Raw genomic sequence first — 23,873 nt, 5'->3', positions numbered from 1 at the left:
AATGTTTAGTTTTGTTCTCATCGGCAGTAAATGTATTTGTAACTCAGATTTTTTCACATCTTACAAATAAGATGTTTTTTATATTTATATTTATAAATAAGTTTCACTAGTTTGAGTCTAGACTATAAGCTTCAGGGTCAGTTTAATTATACTTCTAAACCACATGACATGGAATCTGCACTAAAGTCTCTGTGCTTAATATGGTATGCTATTTCCAGTTTTGTCAAGCTTGGACATTTCCTAAATTTGTGTGTTGTAGTAGCTTTTCAGTTTATAGGGTTTTGGTATTTTTTCTTTTCTTGGTTTAATTGAATCCTACCCTATGACATTTAAGTTATTACTCAGCCAAGGTCTATGGTATATCCAAACAGATTTCTAGTTGCCTTTCCTCTGTATAGCTTCCTACTCTTGACAGTCTGTCTTGAAAATTCCAGCTGCATCAGACTTCCAGACTTTTGATCCCTCCTTTCCAACTTCACCAGTCATTGCACTCAATCCTCCCTACTCCAGTTTTTGGTAAATGTTTCAGGACAGAAAGCCAGTAAGAGCAAAAGATTCATTTGATTAGTTTCCCTAGTTTAGGTAAAGCAATAACAATTTCTCTATTGAACATACACTTAATTGAAGAGAAACAATAACATCAGTAATAGTAATGCAAAAAGAGCTTCATGTTTTTACTTTGTGTAGGTGGCTCAGTGTGCTGGCTTTGTCAGTCAATCATGTTCAACTCTTTGTGACCCCATGGACTGTAGCCCACCAGGCTCCTCTGTATGGAATTCTCCAGGCAAGAATAGCTGGAGTGAGTACTTGCTTCTCCAGGGGATCTTCCCAACCCAGGGATCGAACTCCGGTCTCCCGTATTGCAGGCAGATTCTTTACCATCTGAGCCACCAAGGAAGCCTAGGTAACTAGGTGGAGCTGAATAAATTGCCTACTTGCTCACCTCGGCTTTGGTACTTTGCATGTCTACAGACCTAGCTTACTAGCATTTGACAGGCACATTTTTCTCCCAAATAACAATAGCAACAACAACAACAATACCTTTTTCAAAATAAAATTTGAAAATAAATATTTCCAAAAGTGAACTTTTATGAAAGGAATAATACTAGTCATCTATTCCATTTTATGAATAAAAATTTTTACAGGGAAATCACCAGAGAATCTGCATTTGTCAGCTAACAGTTATAATCATCTACCTTCATGCACGGTTTGAAAAGCAATATGAAACTACAGAATTTTGGAGAAGATTTATGCAACAATCTTTTAAAAAATTACCATGCTTTTCTTTGTTTTTAGAATTATGAAAGGAATATGTATTTACTGATGACAAACAATGCACCAGGCAATGTTCTGGTGATCTGATATACTTTCATTTAATCTTAATAATAATCCTCTGAATTATCTATTATTATTATTCTTTTCTGAATGAGTAAAGAAAGCTGAGAACTGAAGAATTGATGGTTTTGAACTGTGGTGTTGGAGAAGACTCTTGAGAGTCCCTTGGACTGCAAGGAGATCCAACCAGTCCATCCTAAAGGAGATCAGTCCTGGGTGTTCATTGGAAGGACTGATGTTGAAGCTGAAACTCCAATACTTTGGCCACCTGATGCAAAGAACTGACTCATTTGAAAAGACCCTGATGCTGGGAAAGATTGAGGGCAGGAGGAGAAGGGGACAACAGAGAATGAGATGGTTGGATGGCATCACCGACTCAAAGGACATGGGTTTGGGTAGACTCTGGCAGTTGGTGATGGACAGGGAGGCCTGGCGTGCTGTGGTTCATGGGGCTGCAAAGGGTCGGACACGACTGAGCGACTGAACTGGACTGAACTGAAAGTTAAGATATAAGCTTATTCATTTTCCAAGATCTAACAACTACTAGAAACAGTGCTGAAGTTTAAGCCTAATTATTTTAATCCAAACCAGTTTCTTTTCCCCAAGCAATATGTTTTCCCAAACACAATGCATCTACCTATTGCTATTTTCTAATTGCACAGCACAAGTTATAATCTTAAACCCATCATTTGTACAAGCTCAGAGGGCCACATGTGTCAGATGATGTTGGCTGCTGTTTTCCTTCCCTCTGAACTCACATTCACATACATGTATTAGTTGGAAATACAATCTTTACTAGAGCTGAAAAAGTAAGAGAGGCTTTAGATATAAACATAACAGAAAAAAAAAATCCAAACAACAACAAAAAAACTCCTAAATTTTGATTTTTCTGTTCTTAAAAATTGAAGTATTTTTCAGATTGCTTTATTACAAAGTCTTTAGCTTTTTCTCTCCTCTTTTCCCCTTTGAAGACTTCTTCAAAGGAGAAAAATCATGTTCATTACTCTTTCACTTAGGTATTTGTCCTTAAAGGTTTATCAAATCAATATACCAATTAACTCAAACAAGAAGATGTCATAGAAGCTATTAAGAAAATACATATTGCTCCTTGTAATTATGCACATAGACTTTTATTTAAAAAGTCAAATTTCGCTGACAATATAAGTTAACATAGGTAAGAACAAAGGACTAGGAACTCTAATGCTTCCAAAGCACTGTTGCAGAACAATTATTCAAATTATACCTACATTTTTCTTTTCTTACTCTGTACAATTTAGGTAGATTCTAGTATAGTAAAAACAGTTGGTAATGATGAAACATTTATACTGGTGAAAATAAGCCCTAAATAACCTTTTAAATACTTGTACAATCCACAGATTATCAATAACATCATTGATAATTAAGAACTTTATAAAGACATGTACAGAGTCAATTGCTACATAATAATTACATGTTTAAAGGGTAATCATGTAGAATTGTTTATGTAAATAACAAAAGAATGGTGAAAAAAGAATGTATCTTTTTTTGTAAATGACTTTCTTAAGACTCTCGAGTATTTTATATTCACATTCATATTGCCAACTGTCCCAGGTTGGCCCCCAAGTATCCTTCTGCTCAATGTGGCTTAATCCAATAGAATGAGACAAAGCTAAGCTCAGAAGCAAAGAAAAGTTTTATTCCTTGATCAGAGAGCAGCACACCCATCGGACACAATTGTGCTGCTCACGCTCCAGATCACAGTGCTGGGTGCAGTATCTCCACACACAGCCTTCCGCTGCTGTCTTGAATTGAGGTGTCCCGCCTGGCGTTTCTGCACATACTTGCAGAGCTGAGGCGTCGGTGCAGCTCTTTGCATTAAGAACTCTGGTCTAGGTACCAGTGCAAGGCTTCTGCATATGACGCCCTATAAGCAAGTGAAACGAAACTAAGCAAAAAGGAAAAAACAAAAGCTAGACTTTATTACCCAGATTCTATTTTCATTTCCCTGGAATTATCAATGGGCCTTGCTAGTCACACTCATACCAATGAAAAAACGGAAGGAATTATATCAAAGTGCCAGGTAGCAGTTTTGATGATCTTTACACTATTTTACTTTATATTTAATGGCATTGAAAAAATACAGAAATGATGTATTTAACAATTTCAGGTGTTTCCCAATCATACTGTAACATTTCACTTCACCCATATGTGTGTGTTTAAGTAGACTCATGAGAGTTTATCTTTTTTCTTTTTAAAAGAGACATACATTTGACAAAATAAAATAGCAAATTTCCCTAGCAATTTGACCCCAAGGATTTAAGAAATGGATTATTTAAGAAAAGATGTAACATATTCCTTGGAATATGAAGTTATTGATGAATCATTTCAGAATTGTTCCCTAAATCATGTTAACTTCTTAAATGAATGAAGACATGAATCATTCAAATAGTTATGTTTAAATAATTTTACCTAGGATCTTAGGAAGCTAAAACTTACTTTATGAAGATTACCATATTGATAAAATAAACAAGTCTTAAAATCTGGACAATTGCTTTTGATATATATCCTAAATTTGTCACGGTGGCATTGAAGTAGCATAGTTACAAGAGATGCTCCTGTAAACTGTTTTATTAGGAAGTTATGTAAGAAATTAAAGTGTCTAGCATGTAGAATCATCTAATTTGCTCCAGAATTTCTGGGACAGTAAGCTCATTACAACTCAAGAGCCAATTGTAAGAATTTTTATGAGACTATTATGCTTGTCACACTTAGTAGTTTTTTATCTACAATTAGTTTTCAAAATAAAACACAAAAATAATTCAGCAATATTGCTCTAAAATATATACACAAAAATGAAGCAATTTTAGTTGGATTTGATATTAGAAGAAATAATAATATAAAATTTTTCTTAGTTAAGACTAAAAATGCCATTAGCCAAGATTAATAATAGAGATAAGAGATTAAATGCTAATCTACAGGAGACTTACAAGACTTTCAATACACAGATATTTAAAGCCGGTCTCTTTTAATAACTTTTTAATTGTGTGTTAATTATTTATTCATTAAATTGTTTATTCTAGTACTTTATCTAGAGTCTCTAGTGGCTCTAAATGAAAGAATCTAAGCCCCTAGTTGCTTGTAAACAACAAAGCAGACACTTTTACTGCATTTAAATTAGTTGTGATGGGAAAACATGTGAGGATATACATGGAACCTTCTCAGCCTTCATGAGCCTCACTTACTGCCTAAACCAAAAATCTCAGCATTCAAATATTAATTTTAAAATTAATTCAAAAACTTAATTATATTGACTCTATTTTTGACTCAAAACTAGAATATATGAATTTATGGTAAATGCATATCACAGGAAGATTTAGAGCATACTATCTATAATCAAGACTTCCTAAAATTGGACCTATAATTAAGGAAAAATACATACCTTGTTTCTTTCATTTTTAAAAAATTACTTATTGTAAGCCAAATAATGGAATGACATAGCATGGTCTTTGTCCTTAATGAGATCATGTTCTAGTACAAGATACAGCTGTGAAAACAAAGTATCAAAATATGATGAGAAAAGTGTAAAATACTATGAAGTTACAAAGGAAGGGGCAGAGATTAGGGGATCATATTTAAGCTTGTGTTTGAAGGATGACTGCATTGAACCAGGCCAAGCAACTTATTCCTAGGGGAATGCTTAGAGGAATTAAAAGTCGTTTAAGGAACAGCAAGATTAAAGGGATAGAATACAGGCACTTACAGACTTGGAAGGAGAAAACTGAAAGTAGATGTGCAATTGACTAGTAAGCAATATTATATACCAGGAATTAAAATTTTCATTTTATTTTGTATATAGCAAACTGAGAATCAATACATGTGTTTTTGAAGATAGTTGATTTATTTTTCTTTTAGAAAAATGACTCTGGCATCACATTAAAATATGGATGGAAGCACTGATTTTCTGTAGGCAGTGGGGAATGAAGTAAGAGTAATTAAAAACTACAGATGAGAAATAATAGAAGATCTGAGCTACAGAAATGGCAGTGGGACTAAACAAGTGAAAAGTGAAAGTGAAAGAGAAAGTTGCTCAGTCCCGTCTGACTCTTTGCAGCCCCTTGAACTATACAGTCCATGGAATGCTCCAGGTCAGAGTACTGGAGTGGGTAGCCTTTCCCTTCTCCAGAGAATCTTCCCAATTCAGGGATCAAACCCAGGTCTCCTGCATTGCAGGCAGGTTCTTTACCAGCTGAGCCACAAGGGAAGCCCAAGAATACTGGAGTGGGTAGCCTTTCCCTTCTCCAGCGGACCTTCCGGACCCATGGATTGAACTTTGGTCTCTCGCTTTGCAGGCAGATTCTTTACCAACCGAACTATCAGGGAAGCATGGGATTAAACAGGGGCAGGGCAATTGCAAGAAATTCTGTTTGGGTAGAATAAATGTTAACTGGATATGAGCAGAAAGATGAGCAATTGTTTAATATAATTATGAAGTTTTTAGTTTGAGGTTATCATGAAGCTATTAACTAGCATAAGGGATTTAACAAAGTAAAACCAGTTTTAATCATGCTGGTGGATCTTAATTTGTTTGTCCTTACACATCAAGTGATCAGATGTGACTTTTCCTTCCTAATGGATTCTGCTACATTGGATCACAGAATAGGGCAGCGCTGGAATTATAACAAGTATTTTCACTAGTTTTCTTAATGGGAAAAGTCTATTGAGTCATATATAATCTAAAGAAAGAGGAATGACAATATAAAAATGTCCTAATATTTAGTTTCCTGACAAATGTGCGCACATTATGTGTGTGTGTGTGTGTTAGTTGCTCAGTCATGTTTGACTCTTTGCGACCCCATGGAGGGTAGCTCGAAAGGCTTCTCTGTCCTTGGAATTCTCCAGGCAAGAATACTGGAGTGGGGAGCCATTCCCTTCTCCAGGGGATCTTTCCCATCCAGGGATGCAACCTAGGTCTCCCACATAGCAGGGAGATTCTTTACCATCTGAGCCACTGGGGAAGCTCCTTGTGCACATTACTTGACCTCAAATGTGAAGGAAAGTTTTCAGTATATTAGTGTACACATAAGAAGGTAGAAACTTGATTCCAGTGGATTTGCTCAGTCATAAGGAAAAATCAGGAACCATTCAATATAAGTCTCTGTGAAAAGGATCCAGAGCCCTGGTTTGAGTTCCCTGAGTCATAGAGCAAATTCTCATCAGTTATCTATTTTACACATGGTAGTGTATATGCTGGAGAAGGCAATGGCACCCCACTCCAGTACTCTTGCCTGGAAAATCCCATGGATGGGGAGCCTGGTGGACTGCAGTCCATGGGGTTGCGAAGAGTCGGAGCGACTTCACTTTTTTCACTTTCCTACATTGGAGAAGGAAATGGCAACCCATTCCAGTGTTCTTGCCTGGAGAATCCCAGGGATAGGGGAGCCTGGTGGGCTGCTGTCTATGGGGTCGCAGAGAGTTGGACACGACTGAAGCGACTTAGCAGCAGCAGCAGCAGCAGTGTATATGCTTCCATGTTACTCTCTCCATTCGTTCCACCCTCTTCTTCCTCCCCTCACCCGTGACCATAAGTCTGTTCTCTATGTCAGCATCTCCATTCTTGCCCTGTAAATAGGGAGGGAGATTAATAAGGGAGGGGACACATGTACACCTAAGGCTGACTCATGTTGATATAGCAGAGGCCAACACAATACTGTGAACCAATTTTCCTTCAATTAAAAATAAATGTTTGGGAAAAAAAAGAAAGGAAGCAACAACAACAACAAAAAGTGTACAGAGAACAGGATATTAAAAGAGATAAGAAGAAAAAGTACACAATTCTAAGGTGAATTCCAATTACATGGTAAAATCCACTTAAATATGTCTTACAGTTCATATAAAAATGTTAAGACAGAGGAAAAGAAAAAAAAAAGGAAGAAAAACTGGTTCTTTGAAAGTCACATGAAGAAGTATTTTGAAAAAGGGATGGGTATAATTATTACATTCAGGTAAGATTGCATGGGGCTTTCCCGGTAGCTCAAACAGTAAAGAATCTGCCTGCAATGAGGGAGACCTGGGTTTGATCCCTGGGTCGGGAAGATCCTCTGGAGAAGGAAATGGCAGCCCACTCTAGTACTCTTGCCTGGAGAATCCCATGAATGGAGGAGCATTGTAGGCTATAGTCCATGGGGTCCCAAAGAGTTGGACATGACTGAGCGACTTCACTCACTCACTCACTTATTCAGACATGGTGTGTGTGTGCATTTAGTTGCTAAGTTGTGTCAGGTTCTTTGTGACCCCATGGACTGAAATCTCAAATAGGTAGAAATAGTAAATATAAGTTAATTATTTTAACTAAACATGTAACATGCTAAATAATAAATTAAATAATTAAATATGTAATAACTTACATATAATAAATTATGATTATTTAATTTACAAAAAAATTTGAAAGTGGAATTATCTAAAAGAATACATAGTCTTAAGTAGTGGTGTTCAAATGTAGCTTGTATCCAATACACCTGGAAAGTGAAAGTGAAGTCAAGTTCAACTCTTTGTGACCCCATGGACTATAGCCCACCAGTCTCCTCCGTCCATGGGATTGTCCAGGCGAGAGTACTTGAGTGGGTTGCCATTTCCTTCTCCAGGGGATCTTCACGACTCAGGGATGGAAACGGGTCTCCTCCATTACAGGCAGACGCTTTACCAACTGAGCCACCAGGAAGTCCATTAAACCTGGAGGGCTAGTTAAAAAAAAAATCCTGGGTCCTACCTGCAGAATTTCTTATTCTTTAGTTCGTGTGTGGAAGCCAAGAATTCACATTTCTTAAAAGTTCCCAGATAATGCTGTGCTGCTGTTTCAATAACTGTATTTTGAGATCCATTGCTTTAAATGATTTAAACTGAATTCCATTTTCAAAACTTTGCTTTATATACAACTTTACATAGAATATTAGCAATGGAAGAAAACATATAATCTAGCATCATTTTGTAAACTAATATACCCTTTATTTTAGAAATTAGAAAACTGAGGCACAAGGGAACTAAGTGATTAATTTAGATCATAATTCAGGGTACTTTACACTGAAAATGAATTGAAAGTTATGTGGGAAGGTTCATGTCTTTATGTGCTTCAAAAAATAGCAAGATTTAGTAATGGATATGAAAGGGATTCTGTGAGAGAAAAAAAGATTCAATGGACTACAGAGATGAAGAATATCAGAAAATGCATTAGGAAATAGCAAAAAAACAAAAACAAAAACAAACAAACAAAAAATAATTGAAGCTGATTTGGTTCTAGTTTCTACATGTTAAAAATTGGAAGTAGTCACCTTCATCCTCGTACTAAGCCACTTCAGTCGTGTTGGACTCTGTGAATCTATGGACCGTATCCCACCAGACTCCTCTGTCAATGCAATTCTCCAGGGAAGAATACTGGAATGTGTTGCCAAGCCCTCCTCCTGGGGATCTTCCCAACCCAGGGATCGAACCCACGTGTTCTTCTGTTGCTGTCCAGTCATTCAGTCATGTCCAGCTCTTTAAGACCCCACAGAAGGGCTTCAGCATCAGTCATTCCAATGAGAATTCAGGATTGATTTCCTTTAGGATTGACTGGTTTGATCTCTCTGCAGTCCAAGGGACTCTCAAGAATCTTATCCAGCACCAAAGTTCAAAAGCATCAACTCTCTGACACTCAGCCTTCGTTATGGTCCAACACTCACATCCATACATGACCTCTGGAAAAACCATAACTGACTATACGGACATTTGTTGGCAAAGTAATGTCTCTGCTTTTTAGTATGCTGTCTAGGTTAACCCTAGCTTTTCTTCCAAGGAGCAAGTGTCTTTTAATTTCATGGCTGCAGTCACCATCTGCAGTGATTTTGGAGCCCAAGAAAATAAAATCTGTCACTGTTTCCATTGTTTCCCCATATCCTGAGTCTCCTGCATTACAGGAGGATTCTTTTACAGCTGAATCACTGGAGAAGCCCTTCATCCTACAACAAGATAAAAGCTGAATAAACTGAAAATTAACAATCTTCATACCTATTAGATGAAACTGAAATGCAAATTGTTGCTGCTGTGTTGTTCAGTCGTTCAGTCATGTCCAACTCTGTGCAATCCCATGGACTGTAGTACTCCAGGTCTTCCCTGTCCTTCACTATCACCTGGAGTTTGTGCAAACTCATGTTCATTGAGTCAGTGATGCTATCCAAAGATCTAGTCTTCTATTGTCCCCTTCTCTTCCTGCTCTCAATCTTTTCCATCATCAGGGTCTTTTCCAATGATTCAGTTCTTCAAATCATGTGGCCAAATTATTGGGGCTTCAGTGACTGTCCTTCCAATGAATATTCAGGGTTGATTTCCTTTAGGATTGACTGGTTTGATCTCCTTGCTGTCCGAGGACTCCCAAGAGTCTTACCGAACACCACAGTTCATAAGCATCAGTTCTTCGGTTCCCAGTCTTCTTACAGTCCAACTCTCACAACCCTACATGACTACTGAAAAATCATAGCTCTTTGACTATCTGGACCTTTGTTAGCAAAGTGTTGTGTCTGCTTTTTAATACACTCTCTAGGTTTGTCATAGCTTTGCTTCCAAGGAGCAAACATATTTTAATTTTGTGTCTGCAGTCAACATCCACAGTGATTTTGGAGCCCAAGAAAATAAAGTCTGTCATTGTTTCCATTTTCTCACCATCTATTTGCAATGAAGTTGCAAATTTCATGGTTGCAGCCATGAAATTAAAAGATGCTTACTCCTTGGAAGGAAAGTTATGGCCAACCTAGATAGCATATTAAAAAGCAGAGACATTACTTTGTCAACAAAGGTTCGTCTAGTCAAGGCTATGGTTTTTCCAGTGGTCATGTATGGATGTGAGAGTTGGACTATAAAGAAAGCTGAGCACTGAAGAATTGATGGTTTTGAAGTGTGGTGTTGGAGAAGACTCTCGAGAGTCCCTTGGACTGCAAGGAGATCCAACCAGTCCATCCTAAAAGAGATCAGTCCTGGGTGTTCCTTGGAAGGACTGATGTTGAAGCTGAAACTCCAATACTTTGGCCACCTCATACAAAGAGCTGACTCATTGGAAAAGACCCTGATGCTGGGAAAGATTGAGGGCAGGAAGAGATGAGGACGACAGAGGATGAGATGGTTGAATGGCATCACCGACTCAATGGACATGGGTTTGGGTGGACTCCGGGAGTTGGTGATGGACAGGAAGCCCTGGTGTGCTGCGATTCATGGGATCACAAAGAGTTGGACATGACTGAGCGACTGATCTGAACTGAAATGATGGGACTGGATGCCATGATCTTTGGTTTTTGAATGTTGAGTTTCAAGTCAGCTTTTTCACTGTTCTCTTTTACCTTCATTAAGAGGCCTTTTAGTTCCTCTTCAATTTCTGCCATTAGGGTGGTGCCATTTGCATATCTGAGGTTACTGATATTTCTCCTGGCATCTTGATTCCAGTTTGTGATTCATCCAGCTTAGCATTTCATGAGGCACTGTTAAATGAGCAGGGTTTCAATAAACAGCCTTGATGTACTCCTTTCCCAATTTTGAGACACTCTTTTGTTCCAGAACCTGACAGGCAAATACATAAAATCACTGCTGAGATCAGCCAACTTGGACGTACGCTGATTGGAACAGTCCAATGATGAGGATTGTAGACTATTATGAGAGTAAGACACTTCTGCAGTTTCCCATCTTAGGAGGTTCCCACACTTTCATGGATTTATTTTAGTGAACCCCACCAGGTTTTCAAGAAAAAGAGCCAAGAAGAATCAGAGGCAGAAGTTTGGAAACAGTAACCATCAAAGAATATGCTCCCAGCATACTTTCCACAGCAAAAGCATACTCTCTATTGTGAAATATTTTGTAAGAGTCTTATCTGGCATATACTAAAGGGCAATTAATTATTCTGCCTACTATGTTGATAATACTAACAGTACCAATTCCTGGGGAAAATATGGAGTAAGGAAATGTAAAATGGTTCAGCCACTTTGGTAGACAGTTTGGTAGTTGCTTAAAAAATTCAACAGTCTTATAACCATGTTCCTAGACATTCACTTATAACATTTGAAAACATGTCCACACGGAAACATATTCTACATAGGAATGTATATAGAAGCTGTATCCCTAAATAACATAAGTAAAGCAAACCAGACGCCCTTCAGTAAGGAAAGGAAGAAACATAATGTGGTACATCCATTTGTTGTTCTGTCACTAAGTCGTGTCCGACTCTTTGTGACCCCATGGACTACAGCATGCTTCCCTGTCCATCACCATCTCTTTGAATTTGTTCAAATCCATGCCCATTGATTTGGTGATGCTATCTAACTATCTCATCCTCTGTCACTCCTTTTTCTGCCCTCAATCTTTCCCAATTTCAGGATCTTTTCCAATCAATGCATCACATGGCCAAAGTACTGTAGTTCAGCTTCAGCTTCTGTCATTCCATTGAATAATCAGGATTGATTTCCTTTAGGACTGACTGGTTTGATGTCCTTGCAGTCCAAGGGACTCTCAAGAGTCTCCTTCAGCACCACAATTCAAAAGCTTCCATTTTTCAGAGTTTAGCTTTAGAGTCCAACTCTCACATCCATACATGACTACTAGAAAAACCATAGCTTTGATTATACGGACCTTTGTTGGCAAAGTAATGTCTCTGCTTTTAATATGCTGTCTAGGTTTGTCATAGCTTTCCTTCTGAGGAGCAAGCGTGTTTTAATTTTCTGGCTGCAGTCACCCTCCACAGTGATCTTAGAACCCAAGGAAATAAAATCTGTCACTGCTTCTACTTTTTCCCCTTCAGTGTATCCATACCATAGTATATTATTCAGCATTGAAAAATGAGCTATCAATTCAAGGAAAGACATAGACACACATAAATGCATATTTCAAAGTTTAGAAGGCTGTCAAAAATCTATATACTAAAAGATTCCAATTATGTGATATTATGGGAAAGGCATAACTGTAGAGATAATTAACAAGTGTGGTTTCTGCAGACCCTGGATAAGATGCAAGGGAATTCTTATTCCCTTGTGGTGAAACTATTCTGTATGATACTATAAAGAAGGATACATGACATTATGCATTGGTCAATACCCATGGAACTTAACTGCTTCCCTTGTGGCTCAGCAGTAAAGAATCCACCTGCGGTTGAGAAGATGCAGGAGACGTGGGTTCCATCCTTGGGTCAGGAAGATCTCCTGGAGAAGGAAGTGGCAACTCACTCCAGTATTCTTGCCAGGAAAATCTTATGGACAGAGGAGCCTGGTAGGGTACATTTTCTTGGATCACAAGCATTCAGACATGACTGAGGACGCACATGGAACTTTGCAGGATATACCTTAATGTATGCAAATTAAATATCCTTTAAGGGGTAGAAGATCACAGGATGGTCTTCAGAATGTGACTGAATAAGCCAGCCGTATTATAAAAGCTTGAAACAATCTCACCAAAGTAGATTTGGGGAAAGATAGAGCCCTAGAGAAACTTTGGAAATGAGTGGAATCTGTAAGATTGAAGACAAAGAAGCTGAAGATAAGCTTTATACCATGATTAAAAAGGTTGTTTCTAGGGGTACTGTCCTGTCTGACTCTTTTGCAATCCCATGGACTGTAGCCCGCCAGGTTTCTCTGCCTGTGAGATTTTTCAGGCAAGAATATGGGCGTAGGTTGTTGTTTCCTCCTGCAGGGGTTCTTCTTGACTCGAGGACTGAGCCCACATCTCCTATGTCCCCTGCATTGCAGGTGGATTCTTTACCACTGAGCCATTGGCGAAACCTTCCAGGGTAAACATGCATACATGCTAAGTCACTTCATTTGTGTCGAACACTTTGCAATTACGTGGACTGTAGCACACCAGCCTCTTCTGTTTATGGGATTCTTCAGATAAGAATACTGGAGTGGGTTGCCATTTCCACTTCCAGGGGATTTTCCCTACCCCGGGATCAAATTCATGTCTCTTCTGTCTCCTGCATTGGTGGGCAGGTTCTTTATCAGTAGCACCACCTGGAAGCCCTTGCAGGGGTAGTAAGTTAAAAATTCTGTCGCTACTGTACATGTATACTGAAAATGAACAGCTAGGTAAGTGGATGGCAGATTGTGGGAGGCAGGTTTCTCACAGTTTGATTGAGTTTGCAAACCAACAAGGGGACAGGGCTAAAATGATCTGTAGCAACATGGATTATAGTTGGAGATTCTATGAACTCACAGTTAGCATAACATAGATGCACATGTATACATATAAAATACTTAAAGAATAATGTATATGTACAGATATATTTCCTTGCTGTGCCAACTAGGAGAACCTCGAAATACTAGCAACATCCAGTAGCAATGTGGATATCCATGCACATATCTTGGTTTTTATTACTGTTCAAAAAAGGACCCAGAACTTTCGGAGAATTATCTAAATCTAGAACAGAGACAGGATCTTTGCAACAGGAACCTCATGTGGCCAGAAATTAAGAAAATGCTCCATAAGAAAAAAAAGATCCCTGTATTTATGGGATTATTTCAAAGAGGAATAAGGGTCAACCAGAGGTCCCAGTGGCCAAAACTGGAACAGTTTAAGCAATAAGATAAAATAGAATTGGATTATAACTCAATGTATAAGACCAGTATACTGATCTGAGTTCATATAAATATGAATAATTCAAATAATCTGATAAATAAATAACTGGAAAAACAAATCTGTTAGAAAAATTTCATTTAATTTATGTAGATTCTTCCCCGTCAAGGAGGAGATTCATGTATCCCACTCTTGAAGTGTGAGCTCTGTGTAGTGACTTCCTTCCAAAGAGTACAGTATGAAAATATGAAAAGGCAACGAGTAACTTTGCAGTGGCAAATATCACTACCAGGTGATCAAAGGCAGTATCAACAGTGATAAATCATGCTGATAGTATGTCTCAATATAATGTGACAAAAATACTTTATAGTTGCGGTCTTCTCCCCAATAAATCATAAATTCAATCTGACCATGAGAAAAACATAAAAAAAATTCCAGTAGAGGGGATCCTGCAAAATCACATTCAAAAACAGGAAAGTCTGAGGAACTGTCACAACCAAGAAAAACCTAAGGGAACCAAGTAAATGTAATGTGATGCCTTAGGTAAAAACTCATGTAATCTGAATGAAGTAGGTAATAGTAGTGTAGCAATATTGGTTCATTAATTATAACAAACATACATACTAACAAACATACATAGTAACATTAATGTTATACATAAATTCAGTGAGGGTGTGTGTGTACCATCTTCTCATATTTTCAATAATTTTAAAAGTGCTTAAAATAAAGCATATTTAAATATTTACTAAATAGTTACATTAATAAATATATTTTTATCTGAAAAGTCTTATTATCCTTGCAAAGTTTAATCAAAATCAAAATCTTGCTGTTTTCCTAGACACCTGTCATAAATGACAGCAAAACTTACACTCAGATTCTTTAATGCATCTTTAAATTCTCTTGTGTTCAGAAATGAATGGTTAATGGCTTTGCATTGTGTGTCTGTGTGTTTTTAAATCTCTTTTTCTTTCATATCCAAGTCCTCTAACCCTTTTAGAAGCTAAATTTTGTCGTTTTAATATGACGGTAATTGCTGTATGCTATTCTACTCAGTATCCAAGGGTATTGCCTTGGGGGAAAAAGAAGAGATAAGTGCTCTATTGAGTTTAAATAGATTTGCTCTGCAGATATGCCAAAGTACATTTTATTATTTTTTGAAAACCTCTGTAAAATGAATCTGAATCTCTTTCAGTTGCTTCATGTTACTGATGGTAGAACTTTTGAATGAGATTTTTTTTTCTCTTTCTTTTTTGGTCCTAGATAAAAAATCTGAGAAAAAAACAAATAACTTTTTGGTAAAACTATTAATATAAACCTGTTGTCTGTGATTTTACTGCCTAGTTTCTTTAACTAGACAACTCTGTATTCATTTCCCAGGAACAAATTGTGAAATCCACAGAACAGTTTATGGTAACCTGTAGCATCTGTTTTTTCTAAAGAAGTAATCTACATATTTTAAGGGTGAGTACATGTGTTGCAATCATTCAAATTTTTTAATATATTATCCCAATTACATCAATATAACAGGTATATTTTATTAGACTTAATGGTTGAAAATAGTATGAAATAATAGAATATACTTCTTCCCTTTTTTAAGTTGGTTAATACTGTTGGAAATGTCTAATTCAAAGCTTTCAAATTTAATTATAAGATACTTTCATCTAATAAAATCTTTAAAATGCATAAATAGTGAAACTGTTCAGGTTGAAAGGGAGTGAAGGAGGTGGAAAAGAAAAGTCCTTTATCTTGGTTGCTAACTCCTCCATCTCTACCATCACAGAATCTTGTAAATTTCGGAACATGGTCTGAAAATTAAATGACAGAGATCCAAGTACCTTCATTTATCAGTATGCTTTTTAAAGGAATCCTTTTGAAGAAAAGTGCAAGTCTGAAGGATAGAAGAAATTACAAGATATTGAGAGACTTATTGATGTTTCATATTGAATGGCAGAACTAAGCTTGATAAATATTCAGAAATATTCAGAGAGAATAGAGACCTTGAGTCCATGACTGCTTCTCTTTCCACTACACCACACATCTTCAATCATCGTTATGATTATGAAGGAGAAAAACTGAATAGTTATTTAAAATATATGACTTAATTTAAAGAAATTGGATTGCCTAGATAAATTTGGGGATGTAGTTTTCCAATTCATAACCACAAGTTGTTCAGTTACTTCATTTAAAATTTTCCCAAATCACAGCTGATATCACAATGCCTTTGTTGTTTCACTCAATCTCAGTACCACCTATGCTATTATTTAATTTTGTTCTTAACAGCAGTAACTTGCATCAGTAAAGTTTTACATTTCAATAAATTTATTTTCAAAGAAACATGTACTTAATAATACCAGTTGTCTTTAATAGAAGTTAACTGTCAAAATAAAATCATTGGAATTCACGAAAATTCTCTCTAGAAACTGTTATGTGTCAAAAGCTGCTCTTGCTTTGTTAAAAAAAAAAAAGATTCATCTTATTTAAGACATTGTAATGCAACTTAGAACAAAACTGAGACTTCTTTTTAGAAAGCTGGGAAAGAAAATTAGTGTTGTTCCAGTTATTGGGCTTCCCTGGTGGTTCAGTGGTAAAGAATCTGCCTGCCAATGCAGGAGATGTGAGTTTGATCCCTGGGTTGGGAGATGCCCCAGAGTAGGAAAGGACCACCTCCTTCAATATTCTTGCCTGGTAAATCTAATGGGCAGAGGAACCTACAATCTGTGGGGTTGTAAAAGAGTCCGACTTGACTCAGCAACTAAACAACAACAATTAGAATCGTTAAGTGACTCCATAATAATTTCCATCAGCCTCCTAAAAGCCTATCATATAAACACGTGATGCAAATAAAAAGTGTGTTAGCTATGCAAATCCAGTCTCAATTTATTGACAATTCTCTTCCACCTAAATTGTGACTTCTATGTCCCTCCTGATATGAAATAAGGACCAGTCACTGCGCAGGACAAGAGACTGTACAGGAGAATCAGAGACCCACCGGACCTGAAGGCCAAGTGGACAGCCAGAGGTAACAGAGTCCTCAGAGGCAACGAGGCCGCAGAAATCCGCATGCTCTTCCTCCACACTGAATACTTCAGTTCAGTTCAGTCGCTCAGTCACGTCTGACTCTGCGATCCCATGGACTGCAGCACTCCAGGCCTCCCTGTCCATCACCAACTCCCAGAGTTTACCCAAACTTATGTCCATTGAGTAGGTGATGCCATTCAACCATCTCATCCCCTTCTCCTGCCTTCAATCTTTCCCAGCATCAGGGTCTTTTCAAATGAGTCAGTTCTTCACATCAGTTGGCCAAAGTATTGGAGTTTCAGCTTCAGTAACAGTTCTTCCAGTGAATATTCAGGACTAATTTCCTTTAGGATGGACTGGTTGGATCTCCTTGCAGTCCAAGGGACTCTCAGGAGTCTTCTCCAACACCACAGTTCAAAAGCATCAATTCTTCAGCGCTCAGCTTTCTTTATAGGTATAAACCTGAATACTTTAAGTTATGTAAAAAGGATCCTGAATCATAATATGCTTCTAAATAAAGAGAAATCCTCTGAGATGTGCTGTTCTTTCACCTAGGTCATGTAAGTGCTAAAACTTGGAATATTATAGAAAATAAAAATATGTTTTTGGGCACTTAATTTTCAAGCATGTAATTTATAGTCTTGTGTGTTTTTAAAGAAGAGATTCTGCATGCTAAATCACTCAGTCATGTCCAACTCTTTGTGACCCCATAGGCTGTAGCCTGCCAGGCTCCTCAGTCCATGATATTCTCCAGGCAAGAATACTGGAGTGGGTTGCCATGCCCTCTTCTAGGGGATCTTCCCAACCCAGGGATCAAACCTGGATCTCCTGCATTGCAGGCAGATTCTTTACCACTGAGCCACCAGGGTAGAGATTATCTACATGTAATTTTCTAAGTTTAATAGATTCACTCATTTAATAGTATTTTGGCCAACTGCTAGAAGCCAAACCTCCTCCTTCAGGTTAGAGATAGAAAATGAAATAAAGCAAATAGATGAGGTCCTGTCTATTGAACAAAGAACATTTTTCTTTGTATGGCAGTGTACAAATCCCATGGAAGGATCTCCTCCAGTACTAGTTTTTTTTTTTTTTGTGAAAAAACAAATCAAGGCATACTACCTTAAGTCAACAAATCAAGAAATATTTGTGGAGTTGCACTATGTCTACAGTAGCATCCAAGGTACTATAAATTTTTTCTTATTTGATGGGAAAACACTAACTTCATAGACTACATTGTTTGGTTCTCAAACATTGCTTTTTCTCTTTTTCAGTTGGTTACTTCTTTCCTTCTCTCTGTCTCCACCTTCCTCCCTCCTTCAATCCACTGCCCTCTTTCTTTCTGGGATGATTTCTGCAGTTCCTTTGAAATTATTACCCTTAGGAAACTTATTTAGGGAAATACTAACACAAAAGAAAAACAAAGTGGAAAAATTGCTCTTATTCATTTCTTATAATGACATTTTATACATGGTAAATTTCTATTAAGTGCATTTTTTGTATTAGTTCATCACAGGTCAAATTTCACTTGAATATAATTAGTATTTGTAAACAATGTTTGATCTAATTTCTGAGTCAGATATTAGCATTGGATCATTCTTTTTCTACTTTATACATCAATAAGCTCACTTTTTGCCTCCAACACAGTTGAAAACCAGTTTTTACTTTCTGTTCTTAATAAATGTACCTTTCTTGTTCAGGAATCTGAAAGACTGCACAGTGCCAAATACCGAGAGCTATGTTACAGTGTGCAGGATGATCTTTATTTTTCTCACCCTTTGGAAATGAAGCCACACAAAAACACAGTGGGGTACTCCTTCTTTGCATACCCAGTGTGCTGCAATCCTAGAGGACTCTTATTTACAGTAACTGATGAAAGAACGAAAAGTGGATCTTGCTGAGATCAACTCCTTCTGTGCTCACCTGATTGACTAATTATGTGTTTGGCTTAACTGCTCAATAATAAAACCAAATAGATGCCATTACACATATTGTAATTTCTGATTAGTAATTTTCACCAAAAGAATCAGAAAATAATTTTTCTTTTCTAAAGCTTTGTATGCTTCAAGTAGATGAATTTGGAGTAGCCCTCATAGTCACCAAAAGAGTTCAAAATGCAATACTTGGGTCCAATCTCAAAAATGACAGAATGGACTCTGCTCGTTTCCAAGCCAAACCATTCTGGATCACAGTAACCCAAGCCTATGCCCCAACCAATAATGCCAAGAAGCTGAAGTTGAACGGCTCTATGAAGACCTATAAAACCTTTAAGAACTAACACCTGAAAAGAATGTCCTTTTCATCATAGGGGACTGGAATGCAAAAGTAGGTGGTCAAGAGTTACGTGGAGTAATAGGCGAGTTTGACCTTGGAATACAAAATGAAGCCGGGCAAAGGCTAACAGAGTTTTGCCGAGAGAAAACACCAGTCATAGCAAACAGCCTCTTCCAACAACACAAGAGAAGACTCTACACATGGACATCACCAGATGGTCAATACCAAAATAAGATTGATTAGATTCTTTGCAGCCAAAGATAAAGAAGCTCCATACAGTTAGGAGAAACAAGACTGGGAGCTGATGGTGGCTAGATCATGAACTCCTTTTTGCAAAATTCTGACTTAAATTGAAGAAAGTAGGGAAAACCACTAGGCCATTCAGGTATGATGTAAATCAAATCCCTTACGATTATACAGTAGAAGTGACAAATAGATTCAAAGGATTAGATCTGATAAACAGAGTGCCTGAAGAACTATGGACAGAGGTTCATAACATTATACAGGAGGCTGTGATCAAAACCAACCCCAAGAAAAAGAAATGCAAAAGGGCAAAGGGTTGTCTGAGGAGGCCTTCCAAATAGTTGAGATAAGAAGAGAAGCAAATGGCAAAGGAAAAAGGGAAAGACATACCCGTTTGAATGCAGAGTTTCAAAGAATAGCAAGGAGAGATAAGAAAGCTTTCCTAAGTGATCAATGCAAAGAAGGAGAGGAAAACAATAGAATGGGAAATACTAGAAAATTATTTATACCAAGAAAATTAGATATACCAAGGGAACATTTCATGCAAAGATAGGCACAATAAAAGACAGAAATGGTATGGACCTAGAAATGGTATAGAGCAGAAGATATTAAGAGTTGGCAAGACTACACAGAAGAGCTATACCAAAAAGATCCTAATGACCCAGATAACCATGGTCGTGTGATCACTCACCTAGAGCCAGACATCCTGGGGTGAGAGGTCAAGTGGGCCTTAGTAAGTATCACTATGAACAAAGCTAGTGGAGGTGATGGAATGCCAGTTGAGCTATTTCAAATCCTACAGGATGATGCTGTGAAAGTGCTGCACTCAATATGCTAGCAAATTTGGAAAACTCAGCAGTGGCCACAGGATTGGAAAAGGCCAGTTCTCATTCCAATTACAAAGAAAAGCAATGCCAAAGAAAGTTCAAACTACCACACAGTTGCACTCATTTAACACACTAGCAAAGTAATGCTAAAAATTCTCCAAACTGGGCCTGAATGGTATGTGAACTGAGAATTTCCACATGTTCAAGCTGCTTAGAAAAAGCAGAGGAACCCAAGATTAAATTGCCAACATCTGTTGGATCTTAGAAAAAGCAAGAGAGTTCCAGAAAAACATCTACTGCTGTTTCGCTGACTGTGCTAAAATCTTTGACTGTGTGAATCACAACAAACTGTGGAAAATTTCTAAAGAGATTGTAATATCAGACCACCTTACCTGCCTCCTGAGAAATTTGTATGCAGGTCAAGAAGCAACAGTTAGAACCAGCCAGGGACTGGTTCCAAATTGGGAAAGGAGTAGGTCAAGGCTTATTTGTCACCTTGCTTATATAACTGATAAGCAGAGTACATCTTGAGAAAACACAGGCTGGATGAAGCATGAGCTGGAATCAAGAGTGCCAGGAGAAATATCAATAACCTCAGATATGCAGATGACACCACCCTTAAGGCAGAAAGTGAAGAGGAACTATAGAGCCTCTTGAGGACAGTGAAAGAGGAGAGTGAAAATGGTGGCTTATAACTTAACATTCAAAAAACTAAGATCATGGCATCCGGTCCCATCGCTTCATGGCAACTGGTTCGGAAAACAATAGAAAGAGTCACAGACTTTAGTTTCTTGAGCTTCAAAATCACTGCAGATGGTGACTTCAGCCATGGAATTAAAAGTCGCTTTCTCCTTAGAATAAAAGCCATGACCAACCTAGACAGCATATTGAAAAGCAGAGATGTTACTTTGCCAAGAAAGGTCCATCTAGTCAAAGCTATGGTTTTTCCAGTAGCATTTATGGATGTGAGAGCTGGACCATAAAAACTGCTGAGCCCTGAAGAACTGATGCCTTTGAGCTGTGGTGTTAGAGAAGACTCTTGAGAGTCCCTTGGATTGCAAGGAGATCCAATCAGTCCATCCTAAAGGAAATCAGTCCTGAATATTTATTGGAAGGACTGATGCTGAAGCTGAAGCTCTATTGCCTTGGCCATCTGATGTGAAGAACAGACATTTGAAAAGACCCTGATGCTGGAAAAGATTGAAGGCTGAAGGAAAAGGGGATGACAGGAGATGAGATGGTTGGTTGCCATCATTGACTCGATGGACATGAGTTTGAGCAAGCTCTGGGAGTTGGTCACAGACAGGAAAGCCTGACGTGCTGCACTCCATGGGGGTAGCAAAGAGTTGGACACAGCTGAGTGACTGAATTAAACTGAAGACTTAGAAACATCTGAGCCAAAGGCAGAGCAATTGATTTTTCATATATAATATTTTGTTTCAAAAGTATATATGTCATTTTCCTCTATTGCCCATTTTAGAACTTGAATACTTGTTTGCTGTAGATGTATCTTTTCCCTTGAAAGTAAGGTTCACAAATACAGAGACCAAATTTTATGCTTTTAATGTGGGTCTCCGACAGTGAAGTATCTGCCTGCAATGCAGGAAACCTGAATTTGATCCCTTTGTTGGGAAATCCCATGGAGGAGGGAATAGCTCCCAAAGAATACCCCAGTATCCTTGCCTGGAAAATCCCATGGACAGAGGAGTCTGGTGGGTTGCATAGGATTGCAAAGGTTGCAGGTCCATGGAGTTGCAAAGAGTCATACACAGCTGAGTGACTAACACTCAAACTTCTTTGTGGAAGAAATTTTCATAGCAGATCCGGTTCAGTGACTGCTTATTTAAATGGTTTCTGTCTCTCTGCTCTCCTCCATCCCCAGTTCCCAGTCATTGTGACATTTTCTTCATCCAGGAAAGGACTTGTAAAGAGATTCTTTTTTCCTTTGCTCTGATAAGGTAAGAAGAACAGGTCCTCTTCTCCCTAGAGAACTGGGAGGGCCACGTGATGATGAACTGAGGCTGCTTCTCCTGCCACCCAAGAACTGCCTGATGGTTTTCCAAGGGAGGCCCAGGCTGAAATGGTGACTCTTAGACTCAAAAGACCTCTGGAATTTTCCAATTTAGGAGGGACACAGCCTCTGGGTTTTTATACAACTTGAATTTAAACTGCATTTCTCCAAACATGTAGAAAAGTCAACATCTGTCTTTTCAAATCAAGTGACAGACTACTTATTTCCTTAGTGAAAGAGATAAAAAAAGTACTTGGAAGAAATCAGTTCTAGTGACAGAAATTCCATTTTTCCTGTTTCTGTTCCCCAGTAACTTTTTTTTTTATTTGATTTTTTAAAAAATGACAATTTGTATGTCTCCCAAATATCTTTTCTTTCTTCCTTTCTTTGCTTTTCTTTGGTTTATACCCCTATACAATTGTTAGCATTGTGAAAAGGAGAACTATAGCTTTAGATGCATTCTTTCATACTTTTATACACTCATGTTTAATTCTCTCTTTTATTCAGGAGTGGATTATAATGTGATACAAACACAAAAATCCCTTTTTAAAAATGTTATTATGTTTAGAGATAATCCTATTATATTTTCATCTAAGATAACTTTTAGTGACATTAGCTATTATACAGTTTTATGTATTTAATGCATAATGCAGTTAGTGTTCTAAAACATAACAAAATATATCCATTAACTATTAACAATTATAAATTTGAGTATAAATTTATCTGATAGTAATAGTAAAATATTTTAGAAAGAGTATTATTGAAAATTATTTTTAATTCTATGATCAAAGTAATCTCAGAAATATCAGTTTGCTACTAGCAAGTTTTTATTAAAACAAACTGAGTCAGGAGTGTGAAATAGCTTCTTCCTTGTCATTAAGAATTAGCCTCAGTGGCAGAAGTTGCTACAGTTGCTCAAGAGGAATAAAGAGCAACAGGGCGCACAATGAATAAGGCCCAGGCACAAAAGGAGAATAAGCGATTATCATCTGACTCTTGTGTGCTGAGTAATCTGCAGAAACTCAAAGGTCAGAATTTGCTACTAGCAAGCCAAAAGTTCACTGGAGTTTCAGCAACCATAGTTGCCAGAGAAAATGGGGTATGAGCAAGAGACTATTCTTAATTGCTTTTGTTAATTAGAAGATGTCTATGTTGTACCATATTTGATGCGTAACTGGCTAGAATCCCTAGTACTAACATTCTTCTGTACTCCGTTGTTGCCACTCATGCCTGCCTGGATAGAGGTAGGAACATGTGTTTGTGTGAGAGGAAGGAGATCAAGAAACAGCCTCCCTCCTTTTGGAATTAACTGTGAAACCTAAATTTTGTATGTAATTAAAAGCAGGCAGAAATCTGTTAATTATTATTTTTAAAAAGACTTTCCTTTGCAGAATCCTTATAATTCCTTCTTATGTCAATTATTTAAAACAGTATCAAGAAGTTATACAGGTGTGATATGACCTCATTCCAAAATATTTTAATCATTTTTTGAATGCGAGAAAGAAAAGTAAAAATGATCAATTACTAGAAATATTTTAAAAAAATATTTGTGCTCTTTCAGAATATTGATTTGTGTCAGATTGTAATAACATAAAAAAAGGCCACAAATTCATAGC

This window comes from Muntiacus reevesi, chromosome 21 (assembly GCF_963930625.1).
Source record: "Muntiacus reevesi chromosome 21, mMunRee1.1, whole genome shotgun sequence".
In the NCBI taxonomy this organism is placed as follows: domain Eukaryota; kingdom Metazoa; phylum Chordata; class Mammalia; order Artiodactyla; family Cervidae; genus Muntiacus; species Muntiacus reevesi.
Note: the sequence above shows the minus strand (reverse complement) of the source record.